Source organism: Equus caballus, chromosome 2, assembly GCF_041296265.1.
Source record: "Equus caballus isolate H_3958 breed thoroughbred chromosome 2, TB-T2T, whole genome shotgun sequence".
NCBI classification, from domain to species: domain Eukaryota; kingdom Metazoa; phylum Chordata; class Mammalia; order Perissodactyla; family Equidae; genus Equus; species Equus caballus.
Genome location: NC_091685.1, coordinates 33293659 through 33319939, shown reverse-complemented (window position 1 = coordinate 33319939; position 26281 = coordinate 33293659). Strand labels below are relative to the sequence as shown.

Sequence of the window (26281 nt, the reverse complement as noted above, 5' to 3'; positions counted from 1 at the left end):
CAAATGTTTTACGATACTGATTTACAATAAGACAGGGAAAAATAAACTTTACAGAAATGTCAAGTCGCCCTTTCAGGTACAATTTTCAAATATTTAATCTTGAATTCTATTAAAAGAGTTACTAGAGGCCAGTCTGCTGGCGTAGTAGTTAAGTTCACACAATCCACTTTGGCGGCCTGGGGTTCACAGGTTTGAATCCCAGGGACAGACCTGCACTCCTCAAGTCACGCTGTGGTGGCATCACATACAAAATACAGGAAGACTGGCACGGATGTTAGCTCAGGGCTATCTTCCTCAAGCAGAAAGAGGAAGACTGGCAACAGATGTTAGCTCAGGGCCAATGTTCCTCACCAAAAAAAAAAAAAAGAAAAGAAAAGTTACTAAGAAATTTACCAATGGATCATATTTCACCTGTCATTTCTTTTGCCCAGGATTCTACAGAGCAATGAACACATGGCAAAAAGAGGAGTGAGAAGATAGTAGAGAAGAATCCGTAAGAGATTATAATATCCTTCAGGAAATAAAAGACAGCATACACAAACTGTAAATTAATAACCTGTGTTAGCACATGGATTTTTCCAAATACAGCATAATGCAATGAGGACTGCTTCTCAAAGAAGCGAATAACAGATGTGCCTATTAGACAGAATTTTTCCTTTTCAAGTATTATGTTTGCTTGACAGTTAACACTGCTGAATGATTTTCTGCAAAGTTCACAGATGAACCTCACTGGCTTCTAGATAACATCAAGGTCATTACTGTGGCTTTCTAACTAGTTACCCTGGAATTTCTAAACCACTCTACATATCAACTTTGCCTGCACTGTGAGATTTTTCTCAAACAATTTTACAGGGGACAAAAATCAGACATAATAAATACAGTGACAAACAAATAAAATCTTTTAACAGCATTAGGCAATAATATTTAATGATATAAATACCCATATAGCAAGGTCTGGTTTTCAGTGATGATGAATAGAGTTATGAAATGATATTAAAGAATTTAGAAAAAGTCCCACAAACATGATATTGAAATGTCAAGCCAGAGTAGACAAAGAATTCACTCCTTAAAATTAATTCTGAACTTAAAAAAGTTAAATACTCTAAAGATATTGTAACACAGGAAATGCAACGAATATTTACCAAGCATCTAGCATTTGCCAGGGCCTTTGCATCCGCTATTTCATTTAATCCTCACACTATCCTGTGCTGTAGGTATTGTTATTTCCATTTAAAAATGGTAAAGCTTCCCACTAGAAGGAGGCTTGACTTAACCACGATCTTGTAATTAACAAGTGGTAGAACTGGGATTCAAAAGCAGCTCTTTATTTTTTAAAAGAAACTCCACTTTCTACAATGCTGGCTTTATACTGCAGCAAACTGAGAATTCTTTTCCATGGTTTATAGTTTGGATGTGGAGGTGAAGCTCTTTGCCTCATAAAAAATAGGAGAAGACTGGCCCCGTGGCTGAGTGGTTAAGTTCGCACGCTCCGCTGCAGGCGGCCCAGTGTTTCGTTGGTTTGAATCCTGGGCGAGGACATGGCACTGCTCATCAAACCACGCTGAGGCAGCGTCCCACATGCCACAACTAGAAGGACCCACAACGAAGAATATACAACTATGTACCAGGGGGCTTTGGGGAGAAAAAAGAAAAAATAAAAAAATAAAATCTTTAAAAAAAAAAAAAAATAGGAGAAGACTGTACGATCAATCTTTTCTTTAAATTAGATCGATAGAGAGAAAATCGTTCTGGGACTTTATCCCAGTTCAATTGTTGGGCTGTACTCAAGGCCTCTTCAAGAAGTACTCCAGTAGAGAGGTTATTAATCTCTGAATGGAATCTCTTTTCAACACCAGAGACATGACTGCTAACAAATTAAAAGGGCTGTATTTTAAATGTTATCTAACACAAATACTGCTCTTACTTAATTGTGGCTTTTGGACATTTTAAAATAAATGTTTTAGGCAATTCAACCATTCATTAAGTCATAATATGTATTTTATTCTGCATTAGAATCATCCAATTAATTACTCTTACTCTGTTACTTGAAAAACAGATATTTAACAAGCATTACCCTACGCAAAGTGCACTTTAATATCATTCATCACCCATCTCAACGGCTGTGCTTGCCATGCCACTCTATCAACCCAACTCTAGAAATATTTACCACAGTAAACGCAATTCTAGAATGAGACAATTTTGACACACCGATTTCACATCATACTCTGTAAACTGAAATATTTAGTACAAAAAATGCTGAAACTTAATCTCTGATATCACATTTATTTAAATATCTTAACATGTGAAGTCAGTTCCTCAGAGACAGTATTTATTTGTACCTAACCACCACACAACTCTATATAAAAGCTCGCTTGTGGATTATATTCTGGGAATATTCAGGCCAGAAAAGAGATCAACTGCTCAGAAAAGGTACTAAATTCTATATTCAATATAGTAGTGAACCGGTTTTAAAAAACCTAAATCCCTACCATGGTATGCTGACGAAAGACTTATCCAGCTAAGGAATTCAACCTTACTTATTTAATTCATGACAACAGAACAGCTGGAATATTAAGAAAAGATTCAGACCCTTCCTCAAAACAAGCCTTTCTCAGAACAAGCTCTCTAAGGATGTAACAGAATATTTGGCTCTTTTTCAGTTAAGCTTGAACTTGTAAAATACACTTTTACTGAATTATACAAAAAACTTAACAGTATCAGTCAGAAAAAAAACTTCTCTGTTTAGCCAAATAAAGTACTGCAAACAGCCACAAACTGACACTTTTGGAAAATGCCATTTAGAGCTATTTTCATCCATCAAAGATTTAAAGACTTACTTATGATTCAGGCACTGTACTAGTTATATGGGAGAATGAAAGTCTTGCTGTTTTAAAAAATTTGAAAACCACCATCCTGTAGCTTTAAATCCAGGAAGATTTGATTGTATTGAAGCCAAAAGTACCTGCAACCAACGTGTTCTTACTCTGCTAGTACGAGAAGGGTCAATTATACAACATCTGTCAGGATACAATTTGATTCTATCATCAAAATAAATTGGTATACATTATCAACACTGTAAAAACTATTTGAGTACAGACTGTGATGCACAGTATATTATCCGTAAGTTAACAGGCAAAAACAATCCTATTCAGAAGGCAAACCCAAGCTGCGGGCAGACAGCAAAGGGCCTAACACAGTCTCCTGTAGACACGAGATAGAAATGGCTTCTCAATCATCAAAGCCGCTTCTCCTAAACTGAGAACTGGCCCAATTCAGTACATCCGTATGTGGTCTAGAAATGGGGGTGCTTTCTGCTCCTTTCACTGAAAACCGCTCACAACAAAGGTCTAGGAAGTCTCATTTAGGCAGTGAGTATTCCCTATTCCACAGCTTGGTTCTCAATATTAGAATTACCTGGGCCCCATCCCAAGGAATTAAATGCGCATCTTTGGAGAATGGGATCCACCCATCTGAAGACTCCAGTGGCAGCCAAGAATGAGAACCAGTGATCTCCTTCTCATTTCTGAGTAGTGACATTACACGCAGCAGGCAAACACTGTACTGAATTTACTACCATTTTTATATTCTTTATACTTAATTCAATATCTAAAATGCTATGGGTTTTTGTCTTTTACTAGACAGTGATGGACACGTATAATAGGACGGCTTTCACAATATACCTGGGACTCAATATACCTGACAGGCTACTCATGTTCCCACGACTGTAATATGTTACTCAAAGCTCTGTTTTTCCCTACACAGTATAATAACCCAGTTCCCTCTCCAATCCCAGTACCAGTTCCCCCAAATCTGTTGAGCGAAAAGCACTGGTCTGTCTATGAGGAGAATTTACTGCCTGGTTCACTGAATTCTCAGGCACCAAAGGTATTCCATAATCTGTGCACTCCTGGCTCTCTGCTTCCAACATCAGGCAACGTCAGGGTCTGCTATTCATCACACCTCCTGTTCTTCTGCTGATAACCACCACTATCATCTCAACTACTCTCCTCCCTCCATTCCTCCTGCTTTTATTTAGTCTTCAGTTTCTTGACAGTTTCTTCTCCTATTTCTCATCCAAAACATCCCTGGCCAGAGTTGCCATTTCATTCATTTGCCACACTGGACACAATCTTCACCCTAGGTCCTACTGCTCCCCTGTTAAGACCATCTCTTCCTCCACCAGCTTCTTGAATTCCAGATTTAGTCATGTGGCTCTACATTTAAAACCCAAAAGTATAAATACTGTGTGGTTGAATTTTTCTAAAGCCCCAATTTTTCAAATTTATCTTCCCCAAAGTTGTTTCAGGTCGATTGTTTAAAAATCAAAACAGGGGCCAGCCCGGTGGTGCAGCAGTTAAGTTCCCACATTCCGCTTCGGCAGCTAGGGGTTCGCCGGTTTGGATCCTGGATGTGGACATGGCACTGCTTGGCAAGACATGCTGTGGTAGGCATCCCACATATAAAGTAGAGGAAGACGGGCACAGATGTTAGCTCAGGGCCAGTCTTCCTCAGCAAAAAGAGGAGTTTTGGCAGCAGATGTTAGCTCAGGGCTAATCTTCTTCAAAAAAAAAAAATCAAAACATACTATTTGCTGTTTCATAAAAACAGTAAGTGGTGGTTGTTGTCCCAGAATTATTTATGAAAGCCTAGTTTGTCTAAAATGAACCTGAAATAAAGCACTATGGTGAATTATGAGAAAGCAAGAAAGAATGCAAGCAGTTGGGAACTGGGGATTTGGACTCGTCCTCAGGGTCCAATGGTGCTACCTAAGGTACCCCAAGCAAATCATTTCACTTTTCACACTCAACCTTCCCGATTTACAAAATGGGGATAGTCCTATCTATCTTATAGGATTACTGTAATGATGAAATAAATACAAGGAAGTAATTGAGAAATGCTCTGAAAACTCTAGCCTATAAAGTAATTTATCATCAAGATATTATCCTCAAATATAGTAATCTGATAATAGGAGGGCACAATAAACAGTTCATACTGTTACCATTTAAGTTATATTAAGAAGGGCAGCTTTTAGTTAAAATTATTTCCACGTGCTTCCACAGTGAGATTTCCCTCTACCACTGTCCCGTCTCTGCTCAGAAGTTGCTATTTTTGAGGAGAATCTGTCCATCTGATTCCTCCAGCATTAGGTCTACTTTCAGACCCTGTTAAAGCAATAGCTTCTAGTATGAGAGTGTCTTTTACAAAGACCCTCTAGGGACAGCCATTCTTCAAGAAATCCTATTGCTGAACGTTTTTGGAGTAGCTCAAACTAAGCAGAACACAAAGATTTGGTGAAGGATGTCTTTTTGATGCATTCAGCTTTCTGAGTTTTCCTCTTTTCTATTAAGTTGTACAGAGTTTTATAATCCCATTTTCTAATACACACTTCAGCTTTTTCCTCCTTTGGTTTTATACTTCCTAATTTCATTGCTGCCGAAGTTAAAAAACAATCACTCTCAAAACTAAAGAGTATGAGCTTGTACAGTAGTGCCTTCTAGGTCCTTGACACTTAGTTTCTTTGCCTGTTGGCCAGCCTCCAGTTCTTTTGCTATTTCCCTCCCTTCTTAAATGTTGCCAAATGGTTATGTAAATAAGCCAGCTGGCTTCTGAGTCATCACTTCTGTATCCAACTTCTCTAACTCCCAACGTGAACCTTGATATACTCTATGAATCCATAACTGTCCTTGGAATTTTTCAGATTTTTTTGAACACGGCAGCTGTTGCTCATATACTAGTATTTCTGTCACTCCTTCTAAACACGCCTATCCTCTTGGTGGTAACCCAAGACGCTTTTCTCTAAACCTGCTATTGTTTTCTAAAAGGAGAAAATCTTCATGTGTGTAAAATTTAAAAAGCTAAGAAGAAACACAATATTTAGTCTATACTGCATTTGGTGTAAAGAAATAACTGCTGATTTGGCAATCGTTTCTTATATACGACACCGAAGGCACAGGCAATGAGACAAAAAACAGACAAGATTTCATCGAAATTAAACACTTTTGTGCAAAGGACACTATCAACAGAGTGAAAGGCAACTAAAGAGATGGGAGAAAATATCTGCAAATCATCTATCTGATAAGGAATTGAAATCCAGAATATATAAAAAACTCCTACAACTCAACAACAACAACAAAAATCCAATTAGAAAATGGGCAAAGGATTTGAACATCTCTCCAAAGAATATATATAAATGACCAATAAGCACATGAAAAGATGTCCAACATCACTAATCATTAGTGACACGGAAATGTTTTACACCCAAACACACACGCATATGAATATTCTGACGCCATCATCAAGTTTGCTATTATCAAAAGCAGCATATTCTGAATGACAGTAGACACGAGTTGGCCAGTTCAAAGCTGGAAGCATTATAACGAGAGTTAGTTATGATATAAAAGCTCTTCATTCCTGGTATTAGATAAATCACTGTAGCAACTTACAGCTAGTGTTTTACAATCAACATCATCAGAATAAGAAGTACACTGATTAGGGGCATGAATTAAAGGAAATCTGCAATCCTTAAATTACAACGTAACAGTCCTCCATTCACATCACTGGTTCATTTATTTTCAACTTTTCTTATCTTCTGATATATGACTTTAACACTACACATTTTCCTCTCAGTAACACTTTATTCACAACGCACAAATTTGATCCAAAGTGCTATTTGTCATTCATTTCTAAAGATAACATTTTCTGTTTTGATTTTATCAAGTCAAGAATCTTTTAAATTTCCAAATAGATTTTGTTATTGTTTTTTTACTCTTACATTATAAGACTGTAAAATTATGTTCAACTAAATTATAATTCTCCTAAGTTTTAAAAACTACGTTCTGTAGAGTTTCAGCTTAAACATAATTTGCATTTTGTTATTCTTTTGTTGTTAAGCTCTTATTCTGTAGAAGTACATTCAGAAAAGAATGTATGATTGGAATTTAACATTTTTCTCTGTAGCCTAACATATGACTGAATTTTGTAAACGCTCCTTGAGTATCTGGGGGCAAAAAAAAAGAGATAAGTCTTAGCTGAATGAAAAAAATTGAAAAGAATTTATTATTATTTATAATTATTATTTCATTCAAGCTGTCCATAGCCTTTTACACTTTTTATTTTAGTTGAATCAGTAAAAAGTTCTGTTTTTTTTTCCTTTGGAGGAAGATTAGCCCTGAGCTAACTGCTGCATATCTTCCTCTTTTTGTTGAGGAAGACTGGCCCTGAGCTAACATCCGTGCCCATCTTCTTCTACTTCCTGCATGGGACGCCTGCCACAGCATGTCTTGCCAAGCAGTGCCATGTCCGCACCCAGGATCCAAACTGGCAGACCCTGGGCCGCTGAAACAGAACGTGCGAACTTAACCGATGTGCCACCAGGCCAGCCCCCTCTCTCTGTATTTTTAAAGTTTGATAATTATGATGTTCAAATCATTGACATCCTCAATTATTTTTATCTTGGTTGAATGTGTACAAAATCTCTTTCATATATATTCTTGTGCTAATATATATACTTATATAAAGTAAGTTTACTATTCCTGTCATTATCTATATCAGGGGTTGGCAAACTATGGCCTTTGGAATGTACTTTTATAAGAGTAGCTGAGAAAGGGTTTTACAAATTTACAAATTTAAAGGGTTAAAAAGGAAGAAGAAGAACATGCAAAAGATCATCTGGTCCATAAAACCCAAAATAGTTATTATCTGGTCTCTATACTTAAAGTTTGCTCATCTATGTCAGGGGTAGGCAATTTTTTTCTGTAAAAGTCCAGATAGTAAATATTTTAGGCTTTGCGGGTCATACAATCTTAGTAACTAATCAACTCTGCACTTGTAGCACAAAAGCAGAATTCACAACTAAATTAGTATGGCTGTATTCCACTAAAACTTTACTTATCAAAAACAGGAGGGGGGCCAGATTTGGCCCTTGGCCAAAGTTTGCAAAACCCTCAACTATATGATAAGTTACTGATCTATCCATTTCTCTGAGAAGTCAGTCTCCCACACTAATTATGAATAGGTCAATTTCTTTTTCCGCTCTCTCTTTTTTTTTTTTTGGCTGAGGAAGATACACCCTAAGCTAACATCTGTTGCCAATCTTTCTATTCCTTTTTATGTGAGCTGCTGCCACAGCATGGCCGCTAAGAGACTAGTGGTGTGGTTCCACACTCAGGAACCAAACCCAGGCTGCCAAAGCAGCATGCACTAAACTTTAACCACTAGGCCATCGAGGCTGGCCCCAATTTCAATTTCTTTTACATTTACTTTATAGATATATCCCAACCCAATTATTAAGTAAATAGAGTTTATGCTATTAGAACTTCTAGAAATTAAATCTTTTATGGTAGGAATTCTTTCTCTCTCCCATATGGCTTTTTGCCTTGAATTCTACGTTGACGTCTAAAGGCTATTTATACCTGCTTTCTTTTTATCAGGATTTTTCTGTTAAGGTTTCCACACTTTTGTTTTCAATCTTTCCATGTCATATTTAAACTCACATACCTAGATTTTGGCTTTTGACCAATTTGAGTCACTATTTAATAGGAGAATTTAACTTCATATTACAGTTACCAACATGCTCCACAGTCCTTCTATTTCATCATATTTACTTTGTATTACCCCCTTTTTTCCATGTTTTGTTGAATTTATTGGGGTTGGGGCCGGCCCAGTGGCATAGTGGTTAAGTTCTCGCTCCACTTCAGCAACCCAGGGTTTGAAGGTTTGGATCCCAGGTGCGGGCCTATCCATCACTCATTAAGCCATGCTGTGGTAGCATCCCACATATAAAATAGAGGAAGACTGGCACAGATGTTCGCTCAGAGCCAATTGTCCTCACCAAAAGAAAAAGAAATAATTCATTGGGGTTTACTGGTCCCATCTTATTCTTTACTAATAAGGAAATTATACATCCTCTTGCCATGGTTTATGCCAGTTACTTACATACTGTCTTTCAGCTCTAACTCACCCTGTAAGTGGGAGGGTGCTTTCGCCTCCTGTCAGTATGGCTCCAAACACCAGCTGCACTCAGATCCCCAGCCTCTCAAAGCCATTTAGAGATGCCAGAAGCAGACAGGCATACACACTTGATATTCAAAGTACCAGCCTCAGCTCACTCTCTTACCTACTGAGTTTCTGACATCCAAAACCAACCTGCAGTAACTCATTTCTCAGAAGTGTGAGTCCTAAAGGACCCTTCCTCCAAGCTCCTAGGTTCTGACACCACCACCATTTTCTCTCTCATTCTCTCAGCTCTAAGGATGTTAGCTGCTTCCTGCAGTTATTAATCTCTGGATTACCTCAGCATCCCCTTGATAATCAATCAGTTACTATAACAAATTCATATATTAAATCCCCTCTATTTGAAATATTTAGTATGGTTTCTTTTTTTCCCTGACAAAACTTTTAACAGCTGCACTGCTAAACTAATTAGGATGTCATGTTGTCAGCCGTACTAAACAGACAGGTCAAAATTTTGGAACTGAACTGTAAAAGAAGATGAGCAATTTTAGTGGTGATGAAGAACAATAAGATTTGAAGTAATAAACAGTCTTGACGAATACAGTGTAGTACCCGAACATGGAGGACCACTGGTAGGGAACTTAAAAAAGAAGATTTATTTTGCCCGTGAAGTGTAACAAAATACTGGCAGCATGATTTCTTTCTTCTACATATCACCTACTTAGGTACCTATGGAACAAAATACTGGGCAGACAGAAAAGATCATACAAAAGAGAGAGAATTCAGATAGTTTGAGAGTTTATCATTCCTCACAAAGAAAAAAAACAAGTCTATCAATCAATGAAAAGTTTAGAATCAGATTTAGCTCTTCCTGTTACCTAACTATCAGTGTGACTAAACATTTGAGAAAAAGGAACAGTAAATAAATATATGCATTGAGAACAAAAGTTTGGTTTGGTAAGTAAATTATAACATTTTATCTTCAAAACAGTAATTCTATATGTCACTCTATAATATTCATTGTTTATAGTTAATTGATTTTACTTGCTTTAAATATGCTACGAGCTTTAGATATAACTCAACCTCTCCTTCACTATTCACTGACAGAATTTAAAATCACCAGAAAGCTACATGGTGTGTGTGTTCTCTGCTTTTCATTTTCTTTATTACATCACGAGCGGTAGCCAGAGAAATCAAGAAGAGCTTCCCAGGATGTGTCCAGAGGAAACAACTCTTCAAATCTAAGAGGGAGAAAATCCTAAACCCTTTTCCCTCTGAGTTTAGATGAAAATGAAAAACATCATCAACAAAATACTGAGCGTGTATCAAATACAACAAAAGAAATTTGAGAAATCACAATCATTTCTTCCTAATTGGTTCTTACAAAATTCTTTGGCTTTCTGAAACACTGTTGAATTAACGTAGGATTGATTTTTAAAACCCTCACTCTTCATACTTAGATATTTCAAAATGTGAGTTCTAGTCTTCTAGATTCGCCAAACGGAATCTAAAACCTGGGGTTTAAGGTGAGGAAAGTCTGAACAATAATTGCACTTAACTATCATTCTTGCAGCAACAGTTAAAAAGTAACCACAGAAATTCTGAAAGAAAATCAATGGGATTTTTTTCTAGCTACATGCAATGGAAAGGAAGGCATACTCAAGCATATAAAAATTACTTTAGTCATTTTTCATGGTAAGTTATAAGACTGTATAAAAGATGAAATTCACCTAACAGGAAAACATTTAGTGAAGTCCTACTTTATAAATATGGTTGTGACTGTTTTTGTTAATAAAAACAAAAAATAACAAGAGCTGAAATTCTCTAATCAAATATGACTACATTAAAATAAATCTTAACAATTAGAGGAAAGAGCTTACCACAATTATTTAGCATATATTGGATGAAACTACAGACATAAATGATCTAGGTATTTTATAGGCCTTTATGACTTACTTTTATACTAATGATATTTGCAAAGGCATGTTAATTTATAAAGTGTTTCATGACAGTATCTGTAAGAAATTTTCAACAAGGTGAAAATTTTTAAGTATGTATGTATATTATGAACTGGAAAAAAACAAAACAAAAGAGAGGATTTGGGACCACCAGGACCAACTCAACACAGTCAGTACTTCAAGTTTCCGAGCCCACATCAAACCCCCATGTGCCATGCACGAACGCAGCTTCCAAATATCACTCAGACATCCACACATTCCAAACATCACCTCAAAGCCTGCTTATACAGCCACAAGGCGTTCCCTGGGGGAGAAAGGGAGTATAAAAATGATAAATTTTGCTTTGCTTTCTTTTTTTAAGAAAATTCTATACTCATCTATGTCAACAATGAAATGTGAAAAACTTTCAAAGTTTCCTCTACTTTAGCCTGGTTTAGCAAAGCTGATTGTCAGAGTTGTCAAACTTAATTTACTTTCTTCATGAAAGCCAAAAGTAAAAAATAATTAAAAAAGTATAAAAACTTGCATGCAGTAGATAAAATCACTATTTATCATATGAATAAAGAAAGCAGTTTACAAAGCCTGAAACAATTGGTCAACCAACAACTGAGAGGCAACAGAGAATTTTTCTCTAGTAAAACAAGACCTCTGAAAGCAAAATGAAGTCTGGGTGTTGGATAAAGTGAAAAGTAGGTATCATGAGTCGTTTGAAACTCATCCTTTACTATCAAAAGTTATAGTGTCACAATAAATGTCATGATCAATCACTATTCCTCCGTGAAGAACTCCTCTGCTCAGTATTTCCGCAGACAATAAAGAATCTACATGGAGGATCATATTCCATCACCATCTCAGTCCACTACATAACATGACTCAGTTGATCTCTCAGAAAAAAGAGAAACAAAACGAGATTTCCAGGAGCAGCATGCAGAAAACTATTACTCCACTTCTTTGGTACTATTCTGATCATGTCTTCTCACTGATCACTGTGAACATATTTTAGGAGTCTAGACATTGACACCAAGAGAAAAAAGAAAAGGTCCAGATATTGAACCTGGTAATCAGTGCCAGTTTGGTCTCCTCATTTTGAAAATTAACTAAGTTAAAGCAAATGTACCAGCAATTAAGCAGTAAGGAGGAAACATTTTCGTTTTGCTTAACATAAGTAATTTAAGATAATTCCAGTAACAAACTTCTGGTATTTAAAAAAATACAAAATGAAACAATGCAAAGTTTGCTTAATTTTAAATCTGAAATTGAGAATTCAAAAAATTTCCATAATAACAACTGGCTACTCTGAAGTAGTTTCCAAAACCCATGCAGATCTTAAACGGAATTCAAATCTCATCTAATACAAGGCTCTTGCCTATAAAGAGGAAAACTGAGCATTAATAGGAACTTCCACTGGGTCAAACTTGAAATAGTTACAGGCAGGGTTGGGACTGTAACCCAGGTCTCTTGACTCCCAGGAAAGTGCCTTTCTCTACTTTGAAATTCATGTCAGCCCTGATTATCAGTTCCCGTACACTAAACCCAGCATATATGGAGTTAAAACCAAAACTTTCATTCCCTGCTTACTCCCTGGCTCCCAAGCTCCAGAATCCACTATCCATGGAGACCAACAGCCAAGGTCGCCCACTTGGATTCCTTATCACCTCCTCCTCCTCCCTGCAAGCAGCCTCCCAAGGCTGAACCACCAAGGCCACTGCCCGCCCCCTACAAGCCACATTCCTCACAAACCCTTAAAACCCCTCGCCTCCCATCTTTTGGGGAGACGAGGCAAAATGAAACAAATTTGAGGGCTCACTCTCATCTCCCGGCTGATATCATCCGAAATAAAAACGCTTGCCCTGCTATAAGCCTGGCATTCCCGTTATTTGGCCCCTCTTGTGTAGCAGGTAAGGAACTTGCTCGTAAGCGCTAACAAAATCTGCCAGAAAAGATACTTTTAAATTCCAAATTCTTTACCTTTTCCAGAGTAAGGACATTCTGGGTTTAGAGACTGTACAAATGCTGTCATTTCAAAGCAACTGACAAGAATCCACACCTAAAAAGACTCTCTCTCTCACAAATTTACCATAGTTTGGAAATGTCATTTTAACGATTAATCTCTAATGGCGTTAATAGTAAAAAGTTTTTTACTTTGACTAAACAAAACTTCCAGAAGGGAGAGGGCAGAAAGATCTAGAAGACATGTAACAAAGGAAAACGTACACAAAGCCTTAAAATTTGCCATGTGCACACGTGTATGATCGTGTTACACATGTGTATAAAATCCTATCTTGAAGGGAAAGAAGTGAAGAGGCTGCCACTGATGATGTAAGGAAGAAACTGGGAGCAATTTTCTACATTTTCCCTCTTCTATGTTTCAAAGCTATGAAAATTCACTTTTCTTCAGCTTAGCTGCTTTCACTTAGAACCTAATAGATTCATTTAGTGTCAAATCACAGACACAGGTAGCTACTTGGGACAAAAAGATCTGATTCACAGAAGAAAGGGAAACTGTCACATCAAAAAGGGCTGTTGATAAAAAGGTTTCTTTAATCTTATCTTCAGTTTATTTGAGTCTAATAGTGCAAAAGAATAAACCACACTACTGCCAAAAGAAAATGAGCAAGGCTGGCCGCTATTTTCATCCTCATACAAGGGAAAAGCAAAAACCTACAATAAGCAAAACCTGGACAACAGCTCAAACTCCTGGGGAGAGCTTCAGAGTTTCACATCAATACCAGACAGGTTGCTAAATTAGATGAGTTACACACACACACACAAATCCTGAGGAGAACCAAGTCTGACAGGCATGAAAATAATAAATGGCACATACTGAAAGCATCTAGCATGTCCTATTCTGAGGCAGGATTTTATATAACCTTCATAACAACCCTCCTTAAAAGGTGGTAGAATTCTAATTCTCCCCCATATAGCAAACGAGGAAACCAAGTTCTAGAGATATTAAATAATTTCCCCAACATCACGTAACCAGAAAGTGACAGACCACGCCCCAGAACCTAAGTCTATTTGATTCCAAGCCTTTTTCCTCTATTTTGAAAGCTCTGCGGGGCCGGCTCTGAGGCCGAGTGGTTAAGTTCGTGCGCTCCGCTGCGGGGGCCCAGGGTTCGGAGCCTGGGCACGGACATGGCACCGCTCATCAGGCCACGTTGAGGCGGCATCCCACATCCCACAACTAGAAGGACCTGCAACTAAGATATACAACTATGCACCTGGGGGGGGGGGGGGCGCGGTTTGGGAATTAAAGCAGGAAAAAAAAAAAAAAGATTGGCAACAGTTGTTAGCCCAGGTGCAAATCCTCAAAAAAAAACAAAACAAAACAAAGCTCTGCTTTCCATTATGATCCACAAATGTATCAAGTGTTTAACCTAAGGAGACTGAGTTTCCCATAAAACTCCTCATTTTCCCAGGTATGTCAATTTAGAAAAACTTCCTCACTCTATCAACAGACGTTAAGATGTGGTTAGGAGACAAATGAATCCATACAAGCCTGCCTCTGTGGGAAATGCAGGGGGGGGGAAATGGAGCAGTGAACCAGGTGTGACGTACTGGGTTCATCCATCAGATCAGACAAAATGGTAGCAAAAGAGACCACAAAGAAAAGCAAATATTTGGTGACACTTCATCCCGGGATTCATGTACCCTGACATCAAAAGGCAACTAATAAAATGACATACAGAAAGGCATTTGTGGGCTCAACAACTGAGACGACTGCGAGATCATCCTTTCAGCCTTCCTTCAATACAAACTACGCATTTGCAAGCAGCCTTGTCTTTCAGAAAACTTAAGTGCTTTGGGACAACCTCTTGGGTCAAATCACAATTTGAAACAGTATAAATTTGAAATGGAAAACTAAGTTTTCTCCCTTATGTGCCAGTTATAGGTTGCCTGTCTTTCAACTCAAAATTCGCCTTGTTTGCCTGTACAGTGAAAATGGATCTGGGCTCTTTAAATGTTTTTCCATTTCAGCTGGCACAACGTTAAGCTTCGTCAGTGGAGGGCACTGTGCAGACAGTGCAGGAGGAAAGGGTTTCGCTTCTTGGCTCCTCTGGGCTTGCACTGCAGTAGAGGTAGCTCCTATAGAATCTGGCTTCTTCCGCGTTCTGCTGCCAAACACTGCATAGCTTCTTCAGTGCCAGGTTTCTGCTGCAAAGCACAGCAGCCAGCAGTACCCAGTGGCCAAGAGAAGCCCCTGGTGCCCTTGCAGGCAATTCTGCAGCAGAATGCCTCCTCTAAGAAACTTCCCTGTGAAGGCACAATTCTGGCAAGTTGCAGAAGGTAGATTTCCAGTATGTTCCACTGATGTGACACCACAGCAACTCTCTACCCCTCAGCAAGCCACAGCATGCCCTGTCCAATAAGATCTGGATCTGTGCCCAGGGTGGGCAGAGCAGTCTCTTACTTAACACTAACTACCATGAAATAAGGAGGCACAAGGTTTCGTACGCCTTTTTTGGATTTTGCAGGCAACACAGACTACATTTGAGTGTCCTACACCTCAACCAACCTACAGAGCCACCTAGGAGGTTTCCAAATTTGAGTTTGGAAAGAAAGTGAGTGAGGAACAGAACAAAAGAAGGCTCTGAAGCAAGTTCAGGTTGCAGAGCAAGCTGCTCTATCACATGGGACCTAGGATCCAGCAGATCCAAGGTTATTTGAGATGTCTATGGTAAACAGATGCTGTGAGGAGCCTCTAGCCACTGTGAACTGCAACAGCTCTTTGCTAAAGGAGATCGATGCGAGAGAAGCCAGCTTTCCACACTGTCTCATAGAGCGAATTTCCAGCAAGTTCCACAGGAAGGACTTCTAGCATGTTCCACTGGTATGACACTACATGACTTCTCTACCATTAGGTGAGCCACGGCCATGCATTCTCTGATAGCCCTGGAGAAGACGACTCTTCCATGGGTACCCTAGCTCAAAGACAGGAGAAGCAGCTACTCCTCATATTTGCTATTTTTATATTCTTTAGAGTTCTCTTCCTTATTAGGCAATCCTTCATTACTCCAATCCCGTTATACTTAATAATCCTTTACATTAAACTTCCCCTATTCAAATTACTAAACAGTTTTTCTCTCCTGATTAGAGTCAGATCAATATACCTTATTAATAGCTTGGATGATTCTGTTCAGTGCCATGAAAACCAACACAAGAACTTCATTTTAAACAATTAAGAAATGATTTTGACATGTTTTAGTTTTAAAACTCAAACTTAAATAGGAATGATTTAGACCAAGTTTAAGCATAGCACTAAGTCCAAATTAATTTACATATTCCTTAATAGGGCTATTTCAATCATGGTTTGGCAAGTTTTACAATCCTTCTCCAAACATTCTGTAGGCTAAACTATCAATCAGCCCCTAATATAATCACTAGCTTTTAGCATTTTTAGTAAGTAACTCCTTATCATTCTTATTACTCAAGCTCTAAAAGGCATAAAATATGGAAGCCAAAATTGAAAACAGTTATAAAATCAATCTTCACTAGTAAAAGGAGCAGTTCTTATGTGTAAATACTGACAATCTCAAACAGCATGGGTGAAGGTTATTGGCTTGACTCTCTCCACATTCCAATAAGAGACTTCATAACTCTAGCCCTCTCTTAATCACAAGGAAACTCAAATAAGCATGTGATAGTGGACTAGTGCAAGCTGGCGGTATCTTGGGAAATGGCTTAAAATACAGAAGACCTATAGTGACACCTTCTTAAAAGATTGTTTCAATGTCTGTTGTGCCTGTTAATTAGAAATACACTAAGGAGTTCACTACTCTTTAACAGTTCAACAAAATTTTAAGCCTAACAAATTCCACTAATCTATTTAGGAGTCAAAAACCAAACCAACAAACAAAAAAGCCCACTAAAATTACTTAAGAAGGAAAGACACCCACAATTTTTACAAAAGTAGAAGATAACCACCAACACTCTACCAAAAAGGGAGAGGGAGACTAGCAGATTATGCATTAAAGAGCAAGTAAGTGCTTTGTGGGGTTTTTTTTTTTCCTTTTTCTCCCCAAAGCCTCCCGGTACATGGTTGCATATTTTTAGTTGTGGGTCCTTCTAATTGTGGCATGTGGGACGCCGCCTCAACATGGCTTGATGAGCTGTGCCATGTCCTCGCCCAGGATCCGAACTGGCGAAACCTTGGGCCACTGAAGTGGAGTGGAGGAACTTAACCACTCGGCCACGTGGCAGGCCCCGAGTGGGGTTTTTAATGGACTTTAGAATCATTATCTATTTTCTAAAACAACAAAAAGGAAAACTAAATATCACTGGAAGTTCATTTTGAATGACTCCATAATGAAATGTATCAAATTGTTAGTAGCCAATATTATGGGACATGTGTCTAAAAATATGCAAAGACAAAACAGAAATTAATCGTCAAGCAACGTTGTATGTTACTGCTTAAAAGTTAGCTTTAGAAAAACAGAAATGCTGCTTTTACATAGAAATTTCTTTTGAAAAATGAGTTTTTCTTACTTGAGAGAGTCCAGGGGACGATGCATGTCCCGGGGGCGTTGCCGCAAGATTTGGATGCCCCTTGTTTATTTCATGTGCTGAATAAGGGGAAGGGGTCGGGGGTCCCGGCTGTCTTGCTACTTGTGTTACCTGTGAGGAAATCAATATTTAATAAGAGTATTATATTAATAACTCAATCTTAATATAGCTCAACTAGCTAATTTTTAAAAATTGGATTCTCCATCTCACCATTTATAATAAGTGCCAGACTAAAGGCTTATATTTTCAAGAATGAAGTAATGAAATTCTTAGAAAAAAATGAACATTTCATCAATTTGGTAAAAGATTATTGAAGCATAATCTAAAACCAAAACCCATAAAGAAAAACATATGCTAGATGAAAGTCAGACTTGAAACTACATACTGTACAATGCCATTTACATGACATTTTGTAAAAGGAACAAAAAAGAGATAAATGATTGCAAAGGGAAGAGGATGACTATACAACAAGCACAAGGAGATGTTGGAGGACGACATAACTGTCCTGCATCTTGACTGCAGTGGGGGAGATGACATGTCTTGATGTGTTTGTCAAAACTCACAGAATTATACACTAAAAAAGGTAAATTTTACAGTATGTAAATTATATCTCAATAAACCTGAACCAGAAACAGAGCAAGTTACTTATAGAGTATAATCTCATTTTAGTTTTTAAAAAAGTACATCTAAATATACATATACATGCACATATGTATATATATTTCTATATGCATACCCGTCTATATATGTGTGCCCATACATAGAACATGCATATACACATACAAATATAATATATCATATTAAAAAGATCTGTAAGGGTGCCGGCCCCATGGCTGAGTGGTTAAGTTCGTGTGGTCCACTCCGGCGGTCCAGGGTTTTGCCAGCTCAGATCCTGGGCACAGACCCGGCACCACTCATCAGGCCATGCTGAGGCGGCGGCCCACATGGCGCAACCAGAGGCACTCACAACTGGAATATACAACTATGTACTGGGGGTCTTTGGGGAGAAGAAGAGAAAAAAGAAGAAGATTGCCAACAGATGTTAGCTCAGGTGCCAATCTTTAAAAAAAATTAAAAACAAACAAAAAAAGATCTGTAAGGAGCATTACAGGTATTTCCTTCTTTTCCTCATTTTTATTTTCCAATATAGTTCAAGTAATGAACTTGTACAACAGAAAAATAATGAGCATATTTTTGTGTAAACAAAAATTACATTTCCCCACCTTCTGCTGGCAATACACTGCCCATCAGCCTTTGACAGATATGAAACCACATCACTTAGGCCCCTTTCTAGAGTCCAGCAATCAACCCTAGCCAGCAGCTCTCTATCACAGTCTATCCCAGACCAGTACTGTCAGTCTGCAAACCTCTATTAATGGGGGGTCAATTCTGCAGTCATCTAATATTAAAGAATCCATTCTCCTTAGGGTGGGGTTCTCTCTTTTTTTTTTTTTGGTGAGGAAGACTGGGCCTGAGCTAAGATCTGTTGCCAATCTTCCTCTTTTTTTTCCCCCTCCCCATAGTACATAGTTGTATATACTTGTTGCAAGTCATTCTAGTTTCTCCATGTGGGATGCCACCACAGCATGGTTTGATGAGCAGTGTGTAAGTCCACGCCCAGGATGTGAACCAGCAAACCCCAAGCCGCCGAAGAGGAGCACACAACAAACTTAACCACTACGCCACTGGCCAGGCCCCATCTAAGTTCTGAGATCCTCTGAATTCTATCACAGTCAAAGTCTCTGCCCAAGTATTAAGAAAAGTGGTCTCCAAATGACATTAGATTCTCCTGGAATTCCCTCAATCAGTCAGAAGCTCTGAAGAAAGTCTACTCCTTGGTACCCTAAGCTTCAAATCCCTTATGTCCATCTAAAAGACATAAACACCTACAGGCTTGGCTACCTGACCCCAATGCTGAAATAAAATGGAACCATGGAGAACTAACCAAAGTCAAAAGTTTACAGGCTAAAAGAGAATGAATGATGCTAAAATGTGACCAAAGTTTAAGACTTAAATTAATTGTATTTAATTTCTATTGCTTTTTTAATAGCTTCATGCTTTTCACAAAAAACTGTTTCCAATTTTGAGTGAAAATTACATTTATAAGAGCATGAGGTTTACCATGAAATGTTACAGCATTTATTAAGTCTCATCAGGAAAATTTTGCAAAGGATAAAAATTAAATTGCTAAACACCTACTTTAGAAAACTAATAACCAGAAATGAAGAGTTTTTACAAGCAAAATTCTCACCAATAAGGCTTTATAAATTTATACTCTTATTTCACGTTTCAGAATAAATTATTTTGATATTTTGCTGCAGTAAAACATCAAAATGGATACAAATTTTTAACATTAGATAAGAAATTTGCACAATGAAATAAAGTGAAAGCAAAGAAGTTAGCTATGTAAAATCCACGTTGGGGCAATTCTCTGATTCATTCTGATAAAACGACCAAAGATTAAATGCACCCAGGACAATAAACCATAGTATGAAAAAACGTAAAACAAACTGCTACCGAACAAGAATAAATATCAAAATATTACTATACCCATGTTATTAATAACAAAAGTAAAATTTTTAAAACTTCAAGCCAGTAATGGCAGGGATCGAAGGAAACACGACATAGGTAGATACCGTGAATGGATTCACCAGGTCCCCAGAACTATAGAGAAATGAGTTACAATTGCCTTAAACCCATACCCAAAAATGATTCCATTTTGGGATACATATCCTAAAGAAATACTCTTACCTCAAAAATTAGTAACTTGAAGATATATCCAACAGCACTATACATGACAGCAAAAAAAGTAGAAACAGCAAATAATGGAAAAATAAAGTAACATAATTGGACTAAAGACATCAGACATATACAGATGTGGAGTGCTATCGACAGAAATGAATATGTAAAATAATCGGGAATAAAAAAGAAAAAAATACACTCTCTAGAACTGTAAAGAGATTCTTCTATATCTGACAAAGACCAAAAGAATTCGTCAATGACTTCAGATGCAGATCAGTGTTTACTTGGTTCATTTTTCTCTCAAAACTGCTTGAGTGCACATTTTAAAAATACTGTTATCACTCCGTAAAAAACAAATGTTTGTGAGAAAGAGAGAAGGTTATTTTGCCAAAGCCAAAACTACTACGCTATTGCTACATTAAAAATTTCTGTAAAGGAAGCAGCAAAGAAAAACAACGTTCCCAGGCAAATATCCCAGAGGTGTGCACCCTCTGTTGTTCCTACCAGCTATGCCCCACTGCAGGGATCCTGTGGTGTTATATAGTCTAGTAGCGCATTCCCTCCCAAATCTGAGGGTTTCTACTAATAAAAACAAGCCAAAGAAAACAAATTTGTATCAAAGTAATAGAAAAGCTAGGAGAATGTCATTCTAAAAAATTCTTTCTAGAAACAATCCACTAAATACAATAAATCTCTGACCTTCACTGTGCTCTATTTAATTTAAAAAAATGTCTATTATAGTGTCACACTGCATCACAAACTACATGTTTGCTTTTAGTGTATAACACAGCTTAATATCTTTTGCCAGGGAAGGAAGTATATCATCTTCAATTAGAAATTATACAAACTGTAAGTAGTTAACACAACCCTATCCCAAGGAAAGGGCACAAGGGCTAATGAAGTTGTTGGGGATAAAAATCAAAGTTACACAAAACTTTGAATACGTCTTTCAAAATATTCCTAAACTAATGATTATTGAATCTTCTAATATCTGGCTAAAGTTTCTCCCATTTTAGATCATACTGTTGTAATCCACGCCCTTTGAAGGCAGTGGCAAGAAGTTTTCATATAAAGAAAAAAACACGTTTTCCCATTATCTCAAAGATATCACTACCATCTCAATTATGGAGGCAGGAAGCAGAGGTATAAAATAGGTAACTATGGCAACAACTTAACCAACTCCAAAGCTAAAATGGTATTTGTCTCTTATATAAATGTTAATCCTAAGCAAAATTAACCAACTATTTCTTGGAGTGTAGCGTGTGTGTGTGTCTGTTATATTTAAGTTTAAAAGGTAATATGCCCAAGAAACTTTATTTTTTATAGATATTATGTTTTCTCATTGGCAATAATGTAGAGCTTGTAGTATTTTCATTTACCTACTGGTGGAAATGTAAATCGGTACAACCACTTTGGGAAAGAATTTGCTAGTAAGTAGCCTTGAAAACAGACACACCCTATGACCCGGCTCTTCTATTCCTTGGGATACATCTACGAGAAACAGGAAAATGGGGGGCCCAGCCCTGTGGCCAAGTGGTTCAGTTTGCACGCTCTGCTTCAGCGGCCTGGGGTTTCGCTGGTTGGATCCTGGTCATGGACATGGCACCACTCGTCAGGCCACGTTGAGGCAGCGTCCCACATGCCACAACTAGACGGACCCGCAACTAAGATATACAACTATGTACGGGGGGATTTGGGGAGAAAAAGCAGAAAAGAAAAAGAAAGATTGGCAACAACTGTTAGCTCAGGTGCCAATCTTAAAAAAAAAAAAGAAACAGGAAAATGGGCACCAAGGTACATGGACAAAAATGTTCATACTTGTATTGTTCTTAGTAACCAGAAATTGGAAATAACACAATTCTTCATTAACAGGAGAATGGATCAATAATGAAATATTTTCCTACAAAGAAATCAAATGAAAAACTAACGCAACACACCACAACTCAGATGACTCGCATAAATGATACTGAGTGAAAGATAACACAGGAGAATACACACAGCATGATTCCAAAAAAGTTCCAAAACAGGCAAAACATGACTATATTAGTTTTAAAGTGCATAAATGGATGGTAAGACTACAAACAAAATAAAAATCATCTTCCACTCCCTAAAAAGATTGGAGACAAAAATAAGCAAACTTGGGGTAAAAACACTAGTTACACTGGTATTAGTTACACTGTTATTCTACAAAGTAGAAAGACTATGAAACAAAAATAAATACTGCCACAAGAGAGAAAACCTCTAAAATTTTGACTTAGTGAAAATTTCAACTAGCTAGTGAATTTTCACCCAAGATTTCTACCTAAAAATAATCTCCTATAAAATCAATCATATTTGGTGGCTGGCAACCTATACAACTTGGAGGATCTTTTGGAAATTTAAAAGTAAACCATAAAGATCATGCAAACTAAGACTGGTCAGTAGGTATAAAGTTTATTTATTTAGCACTGAATTATCTTATTTGATAAAATATTCTGACCAATTAAGAGCTATCATACATAGGAAGCCAGCCCCATGGCCAAGTGGTTAAGTTCACGCACTCCGCTTCAGTGACCCAGGGTTTCGCTGGCTCGGATCCTGAGCACGGACATGGCACAGCTCATCAGGCCATGCTGAGGTGGCATCCCACATGCCACAACTAGAAGGACACACAACTAAAAATACACAACTATGTACTGGGGGGCCTTGGGAGAAAAAGGAAAAATAAAATCTTTAAAAAAAAAAAAGAGCTATCATACATAAACTACAATTTTCAAATAATAACAATAAAAACATAGAAAACATTAACGTTTCCTGAACATGATCATTCTTTCATGACTCCAAAGCAACAAAAATACCACACAGGGAATATGCGGGAAAAACTGGCCCGATGTAAGCAACAGGGAGTAGGGACTGTGGAGAAGTGAACAGGAGCCCACCTCCCGAGGGGGCAGGAGATGTCCAAGGGCTCAGCTGTAGCCAAGTGCTGCCATTATTCAAAACCTCCAGAAAAGTAGTGCTATCTACGTCTTGCAAGTTTTCCAGAGAAACCAAAAATATGGATTTTTACATGAAATCTTCCTGACTTCCAAAGCAGTGCACAAGCCAAAGAAAGCAAATCTACAGAGTAAGTACACAGGCAGCCACTGTGTGAATCTAGCTCTAGGGGTACCCCACAATCATCATCAAATATAAACTCTCTCTTTTAAGGAGGTACTTATACACAGACTTGTGACTGGATTCTAGACAAATAGGCTTCAACTGAATACAGATATATTGTTAAATATCATACACACACATATATAAAGTATAACATTTTCATTTAGTGCATATATCCAATATATGCAATTAAAACAGTACTTAAAAACAGAAAGTAACTAAATCTTTACTAAAAGGATTACAAAGGAAAACTCCAGGATTCCTATCAAGTAATATTAATGTTTTCAACAAAAAATGAGTTACATAAAGGTAAAAAAGGCACATGATTTATGTCTGAGAAGCTATCCCTTACTTTTTTATTCCAAGATAAAGTTTATTCAGTGAAATCATCTAAAAACATTCCACCAGCTGCAACTCCCACATGAAAATGAATAAGTTCAATTTGGGGTAGATTGGAAAGATTCCAAAGGTTTTCTTACATGGATAATTTCAATACTCTATAATCCTCTAGCAGCTGAATGGGTAAGCAAAGTTGTCACCCTTGACTAGCTTTTTGTATCATCCTCATTCTTACTTCTGACCATTCATTTCCCAATATCTACAGATATTTATTTCTCACAGATATTGGGAAATAAATAAAAGCTGGACTACTCTACTAAAAAGGAGCACTACAGTAAATACTAGAAAATTTAGTATCATGACATTTTTCAAATACTCTGACATTATCACTGCCAATCCCTAGCCACCACTAAGAAAAAGAAAGAAAGTAAATGACTTTCCTCTTTGCTCTACTCTTATCTACACTAGGTTGAATCACATGAAATCCAGATATTCAAGTGTTTTTTGTTAAAAAAAAAAAAGGCAATTTCATATAATTGGAGTAATACTTAAATACTCAAGCAAACAAATGCTATCACGGACAGTTCTACCATAGACTCTTAGCACTGGGTTCAATTCTGAGCAGTTTCTTTTCTTATTTACTAATTGGCAATAGAAAGAAGAGAAAGAAAAATTTTAACTGTTTTATAAATCATCAACATTTTGAGTGCCTATCATGGATCAATAACAATGCTAGCAACATGATATAAAAACCAGAAAAAAAACTGGGGCTGGCCCAGTGGTGTAGCAGTTAAGCGTGCACGTTCCACTTCAGTGGCCCGGGGTTCTCGGGTTCAGATCCCAGGTGCGGACATGGCACCACTTGGCAAGCCATGCTGTGGTAGGCGTCCCACATATAAAGTAGAGGAAGATGGGCACGAACGTTAGCTCAGGGCCAGTCTTCCTCAGCAAAAAGAGGGGGATTGGCAGCAGATGTTAGCTCAGGGCTAATCTTCCAAAAAATAAAAACAGAAAAAAAACTCCTGTCCTTCAAATATGTTAGTAACAAAGAGTGTACCATATGTGAATCCTTCGGGACCAGAGGGCAAACTGCTGTAATCAGAATTCTAAGATGACTGTCAATATTTCTGTATCAGGTGTACACACCATGTATAATTCCTTCCCATTAAGAATGAGTAGGACCGGGGCAGCCCTGTGGCCCAGTGGTTACGTTCGCATGCTCCACTGTGGCAGCTCAGGGATTCACCGGTTCGGATCCTGGGCGTGGACATGGCACCACTCATCAGGCCACACTGAGGTGGCATCCCACGTGCCACAACTAGAAGGACCCACAACTAAAAGGTACAACCATGTACTGGGGGGATTTAGGGAGAAAAAAAGCAGAAAGGAAAAAAAAGAAGATTGGCAACAGTTGTTAGCTCAGGTGCCAATCTTTAAAAAAAACAAAAAAGGAAAGAAAGAAAATCAATTTCAAAAACAAAAAGAATGAGTAGGACCAATGAATATGACGGGATATCACTCCTGTGATTGGGTAATTAAACAGTTGACTTGGAGTTCATCAAGAGACAGATTATCCTGGGTGGATCTGAACTTACGAGGTAAACTCTTTAAAACACAATGAAAAATCAGAGAGATGCTCTCCCACTGTTCTTGAAGACTAAGCAGACTTCCATGTTGTGAGAGGGCACCATAGCAAGGACCTAAACATGGCCTCCAGGAGCTGAAAGCAACCTCTAGCCAACAAGAAAACAGCGACTTCAGTCCTACAACCACAAGGAAATGAATTCTTCCAACAATCCCAATGAGCATGGAATGAACCCCAAGCCTTACATGAGATTATACCCCTTGATAATACCTTAAGGGCAGCATGGTCCTGAGTAGAGCACCCTGCTAACCACTGCCCAGACCCACAGAAACTGTAAGATAATAAATGTGTGCTATTTTAAGCTGTTAAGTTTGTGGAGATATGTTTTGTAGTTAGGCCAAAAACTAGGGAAAAAACCTTACACGGCAGAGAAAACAACAGCTGTAAGACCCTGAGGTCCTGACAAGGTCAAGGAATAGGAGTGACCAAAGTGCTGCAGGGGGGCGGGGGTGGCGGGGAGATGGTACATCAGGAGGCTAAAAACAGACAGCAGCAGAGGGAGTGTTACTTAATGGCTTGTAGGCATGGTAAAGTGAAGCGGAAAGCTATTGGAAGTTTTAAGCAGGAGCATGATCAGAGTGATGTTTTCCAAAGATCATTTTGGCTGTTCTGCAAGAAAGAACTGAAAAATGCAAGAATGGAAACAGATTAGTTAAAACCTATCACAATAAGCCAGGCAAAACTAATGGTGGCTTAGAACAGTAGTTAATGAAGATGAAAAGAAGTGGAGCAACTTGGGTTCTATGTTAGAGGCCAAGCCAACACAAGCTGTATTGATTTGACTGAAGAGAAGGGACAGAAAGGCATGAGGACTGAGTGGTTCCACATACATTTATTGAGAACGAATTTTCTGCTACACATTGCTACAGGTGCACAGGATGCATGAGTGAATAAGAGATTAAAATTCCTGCCCTTCAAGGTCAGCCTCAGGGGGTAGTGGTTAAGTTCCATGCACTCCACTTTGGTGGCCCAGGTTCACAGGTTTGGATCCTGGGCGTGGACC

General features: G+C 38.0%; 1 protein-coding gene across 49 annotated transcripts in view; it reads right to left on the bottom strand.

Moving 5' to 3' along the window:
- Window positions 1-26281, bottom strand: part of EIF4G3 (eukaryotic translation initiation factor 4 gamma 3) — a 318192-nt gene that overhangs the window by 181220 nt on the left and 110691 nt on the right. For 41 of the 49 annotated variants that reach the window (XR_011430530.1, XM_070246686.1, XM_070246729.1 and 38 more), the window contains one exon: window positions 17397-17525. The exons of the other annotated variants lie outside the window; for them this stretch is intronic. The gene's annotated coding sequence lies outside the window, so the exon portion shown is untranslated. The remainder of the gene's footprint in view (window positions 1-17396; window positions 17526-26281) is intronic. 49 annotated transcript variants of the gene reach the window in all.